Below are 6,000 nucleotides of genomic sequence, written 5' to 3' on the forward strand. Positions count from 1 at the left end.
GAATGTCCATGCGGTAAATTCTATGTGGGAAGGACAAAACGACTCTTAACCCCTTCAAGTCGCGACCCTTTTTCGTTTTTGCGTTTTCATTTTTCACTTCCCTCCTTCCCAGAGCCATAACTTTTTTATTTTTCGGTCAATATGGTCATGTGAGGGCTTATTTTTTGCGGGACGAGTTGTACTTTTGAACGACACCATTGGTTTTACCATGTCTTTTACTAGAAAACGGGAAAAAAAATTCCAAGTGCGGTGAAATTGTAAAAAATGTGCAATCCCACACTTGTTTTTTTGTTTGGCTTTTTTGCTAGGTTCATTAAATGCTAAAACTAACCTGCCATTGTGATTCTCTAGGTCATTACGAGTTCATAGACATCTAACATGTCTAGGTTATTTTTTATCCAAGTGGTGAAAAAAAATTCAAAACTTTGCTTAAAAAAAAGTGCCATTTTCCGATACCCGAAGCGTCTCCATTTTTTGTGATCTGGGGTCGGGTGAGGGCTTATTTTTTGCGTGCCGAGCTGACGTTTTTAATGATACCATTTCGGTGCAGATACGTTCTTTTGATCGCCCGTTATTGCATTTTAATGCGATGTCACGGCGACCAAAAAATGTAATTCTGGCGTTTCGGAGTTTTTACTCGCTACGCTGTTTAGCGATCAGGTTAATGCTTTTTTTTATTGATAGATCGGGTGATTCTGAACGTGGCGATACCAAATACGTGTAGGTTTTTTTTTTTTATTGTTCTATTTAGGATGGGGCGAAAGGGGAGTGATTTAAACTTTTATATTTTTTTCATATTTTTAAAAACATTTTTTTTTACTTGTGCCATGCTTCGATAGCCTCCATGGGAGGCTAGAAGCTGGCATAGCCTGATCGGCTCTGCTACATAGCAGCGATCATCAGATTGCTGCTATGTAGCTGAAATGCAGGTGTGCTGTGAGCGCCGACCACAGGGGGGCGCTCACAGCTGGCCGGCATCAGTAACCATAGAGGTCTCAAGGACCTCTATGGTTAACTTCCTGATGCATCGCCGACCCCGATCATGTGGCGGGGTCGGCGATGACATCATTTCCGGCCGGAAGCGCCGGTTAAATGCCGCTGTCCGCGTTTGACAGCGGCATTTAACAGGTTAATAGCGGCGGGTGAATAGCGATTTCACCCGCTGCTATTGCGCGCACATGTCAGCTGTACAAAACAGCTGACATGTCGCGACTTTGATGTGGGCTCACCGCCGGAGCCCACATCAAAGGGGGTGACACGGCATGCGCAGTACTAGTACGGCGCATGTCGTGAAGGGGTTAAAAATAAGGATCAGCGAAGATATCTGCAATATTAAAAATAAATTTACAGGTCACCCACTTTCTCAACATTTTATAGAATATCATGGTGGGACTGTACGAGAGAAGAAAATATCTGGCATAGCGGTGATACACCGTCATTGGAGAGGTGGCGACTTTATTAAAGCAATGTCACGGAGCAGAGACAAAATGGATCTTCCTTCTGGATACTGTTGCACCAAGAGGACTGAATATGGGCACTGAACTTTTTGGCTTTCAATAGTCAGCTTACTCTATGAGCAGCTATATTAGGACGATAAGTACGAGGCAGGGATCAACCCTGAGGAAGGAGACAGGCGTCTCCGAAACGCGTCGGTTGTTTGGTCCTAGCTGCACTTCGTACTCACTCCCCGGGGGTTACGGTCACGTGACAAACTACGTCACGCAGGTCCTGCGCACCGCTCGTACTCACCGCTGATATCACACACGGCGTCGGCTCTGCAGGATCCCGTCTCCACTCGGAGGTTAGTTGTTGGTGGCTTGCCGCTGGCCGGGGCAGCCACCTGTTCACATTATCCGGAACAACAGGAATAACGCTACAGACTTCTGGTCAGCAACGGAGGTAGGAAGACTCTTTATGCATCTTTCATCAACTCCTTGGCTATATGAAGTGAGCACACCGGGGGTATACCCGTGGTAATTTAGGCACTAGATCACAACATATTGGGACATTTTATAAGTGGTCATTTATTTTAAAGGACATTTTTATTTGTCATTCCCTTTTGCTATTTTTCCAGCGCATACCTGTGTATACCTAGGTGTGTATATATATATAATTTTTTTGCAAAATAAAAGTAAAGCATTATTTTCTGCCTTGTTTTTTATCATCATACCGCCGAACAAAAAGTGGAATAAAATATGATCAAAAAGATGGATATGAATAAACATGGTACCACTGAAAACGTCATCTTGTTCTGCAAAAAAAACAAGCCGCAATACAGCGCCATCAGCGGAAAAATAAAAAAAGTTATAGCTCTCAGAATAAAGCGATGCAAAAATAATTATTTTTTCTATAAAATAGTTTTTATTGTATAAAAGCGCCACAACATACAAAAACGACATAAATGAGGTATCGCTGTCATCGTACTGACCCAAAGAATAAAGCTGCCTTACCAATTTTACTAGCACACGGAATGACATAACCCCACCTCACCACCCAAAAAAATAAACTGGTTTGTGAATATTCTGTCTCCCAGATAAGCAAACAGAAAGCAATAAAAAATGTTATGTGTCTAAAAATGGTACCAATGGTCCGCCAAAATAGGGAAAAATTATAGCGCTCAAAATATGGTGCTGCAAAAAAATATTTTTTGCAATAAAAAGCGTCTTGGTGTGTGACAGCAGCCAAACATAAAAACCTGATAGAAATCTGGTATCGCTGTAATCGCACCGACCCGAAGAATAAAGTTGTCTAATCACTTATACCTCATGAGGAATGGCATAAAAAAGTAAATAAAACCAATTGTTCACATGCTGGTTTTTTTTTTTCATTCTGTCTCCTAATGATCGTAGTAAGGCTCGGCGCACATTTATCCTGTGCTCTGCGTTGAGCTCTTACATCGGGGTTTCTGTGTAAATCTCTGAAATCTGTGATTCAGGTAGAACTTCTGACAGAAGATTACTTATAACGAGGCAGATGGAGTAACTATAGACGCCGTCTGACCTGTGATCCGGCGGTGTCTGTCTTTTTAGGATTGCATAAAAGTACTGTCGGCCACAGTTTTGCACACTTCTGAAAAGAAGGACATCGCTGAAAAGAGGTCAGATGGAGTCAACAGTTACTCTGCCTCCTCATTATCCAAACGGGATATGACATCCACTAATGATTCTAGGAAATTCTACATTCAAAAAGTCAAACGGCGCTCCTTCCCTTCCGAGCTCTGCCATGCGCCCCAACAAGTGGTTTTCTCCCTCAAATGGGGTATCGGCATGCTCAGGAAAAATTACACAACAAATGTTGGGGTCCATTTTTTGCCGTTACCCTTGTCAAAATAAAAAAATTTTTTTGGATCTGAAGTAATTTTTTGTGAAAAAAAATGTTCATTTTTTTTCCACATTCCAACAATTCCTATGAAGCACCTGAAGGGTTAATAAACTTCTTGAATGTGGTTTTGAACACTTTGAGGGGTGCAGTTATTATAATGGTATAATTTGTGGGTATTTTCTATTATATAGACCCCTCAAAGTGACTTCAAATGTGAGTTGGTGCTTAAAAAAATGGTTTTGTACATTTTGGTTGAAAAATCACTGATAAACTTTTAACACTTACAACTTCCCAACAAAAATAAAATTTTAGTTCCAAAATTGTGCTGATGTAAAGTAGATATGTGGGAAATGTTACTTGTTAAGTATTTTGTGTGGCATATCTCTAGGATTTAAGGGCATGAAAATTCAGAGTTTGAAAATTCCTTTTTTTCCTCACAAATAAACACAAGTCATATTGAAGAAATTTTACCCCTACATGAACAGGGCTGCCACTAGAAATTTCGGGGCCCCATACTGGCAAAATTTTCGGGGCCCCCTTGAGACTCCGCCCAGGCTCCACCCCAGCCCCGCCTCCAGGCTCCACCCCTCGAACTGTCCACAGTCCCACCGCTCTCTCTTGGAAAAACTCCACTTCTCACCAATCACACATTAACAGTTCCCATCACCAGATCACACATATAGCAGGCAGCTTTTGTTTTGGCCAAAAGATTTTTTAAGCCGCCACCATAACACGGTAGACACTTTTGGCCGGGCCCTACTCTGCTGTAACCTATTAAATATTTGTTAAAATATGCAATACAATTTAGGTATATTTTTATTTATTTTTCAATTTTTAAAATGCCCAATAATATCACATAGAAGGAACAAATACCACAACACCATGACCAGACCACATATTACCACCACAGTGATCGAATAATATCACATACAAGGAACAAATACCACAACACCATGTCCAGACCACATATTACCACCACATAGTGACTGAATACTACAATTCTGATCAGTAATTTTTAAAAAAGCACCATACTATCACCATAAGTGCCATTATACACAGGAGATCTGTACTTAGTCTGCAGTGTCTGTGTACAGATAATATAGTGATCACTAGTGAAATTATACACAGGAGCTCTGTATACAGTGTATAGTGTCAGTGTATAGGTAACACACTGACTCACCAGTGACGTCTCTAGGTGAAGTCCTTCATCTTTCATCCAGCACAGACCGCCATCATTTCATCCAGCCAGGACTTCTCTCTGCAGGAAATAACACAGTTATCTCGAGCTCCGCTTGCAGAACACATTACTTAATTTTTCACAACTTCTACATTACACCACATGAAGAAGGCGACATAGTATCACTCTATACAGTAACAGGACCGCCCCCCATTTAAAACAGTATACTCAAAAAATAAAATAAATACATCACTGCAGTAATAATATCCCTAAATTAGCCCCTATGGTATTAATAATATCACCCAGCCTGGCCCCGTGTGTCTCATTCCTGGCGTCAGCCAGATATTCTCCCATCCTGCCCTCATGAGTATCCATTCTGCCCCATATGATCTCCTTATCCTGCCCCATATGATCGCCCCATGTGATCTCTCCATCCTGCCCCATCTGTCTCCATCATATCCATCCTGCCCCATGATCCTGCACGATCTGTCTCCAATTCTGCCCCCAGTGTCTCCAATCATGCCCCATGTCTCCATTCTGCCCCCTATGTCTCCAACCATGCCCCCATGTCTGCAATCCTGACACTTGTCTCCAATCATACCCCCTGTGTCTCCATTCTGCCCCATCTGTCTCCAATCCTGCCCCATCTGTCTCCAGTCATGCCCCCATGTCTTTCATCCTGCCCCGTGTCTCCAATCATGCCCCGTATCTCCATTCTGCCCCTGGGTCTCACAGTCTGCCCCTGTGTCCAGCATTCTGCACCTGTCACTGTGTCCAGCATTCTGCCCCTGTCACTGTGTCCAGCATTTCTGCCCCACTGTGTCCAGCATTCTGCCCCACTGTGTCCAGCATTCTGCCCCACTGTGTGTCCAGCATTCTGCCCCACTGTGTCCAGCATTTCTGCCCCACTGTGTCCAGCATTTCTGCCCCACTGTGTCCAGCATTTCTGCCCCACTGTGTCCAGCATTTCTGCCCCACTGTGTCCAGCATTTCTGCCCCACTGTGTCCAGCATTTCTGCCCCACTGTGTCCAGCATTTCTGCCCCACTGTGTCCAGCATTTCCGCCCCACTGTGTCCAGCATTTCCGCCCCACTGTGTCCAGCATTTCTGCCCCACTGTGTCCAGCATTTCTGCCCCACTGTGTCCAGCATTTCTGCCCCACTGTGTCCACCATTCTGCCCCACTGTGTCCACCATTCTGCCCCACTGTGTCCAGCATTTCTGCCCCACTGTGTCCGGCATTTCTGCCCCTGTGTGTCCAGCATTCTGCCCCACTGTGTCCACCATTCTGCCCCTGTGTGTCCAGCATTTCTGCCCCTGTGTGTCCATCATCCTGCCCCCCTGGATCGCAGCAGCTCTCAAAGAAAAAAAAAAAAACACAACTTCTTACCTGGCCAAGCTCCAGCGCCGGGTGAAGCTCCCTCTCCAGGCTCCACACAGACGCACTCGCCGCCGGGCCCGGCGGCTGACAATGACGTCAGACGCCGGCGACGCCGGCGAGTG

Source organism: Ranitomeya imitator, chromosome 1 (assembly GCF_032444005.1).
Source record: "Ranitomeya imitator isolate aRanImi1 chromosome 1, aRanImi1.pri, whole genome shotgun sequence".
Lineage (NCBI taxonomy): Eukaryota > Metazoa > Chordata > Amphibia > Anura > Dendrobatidae > Ranitomeya > Ranitomeya imitator.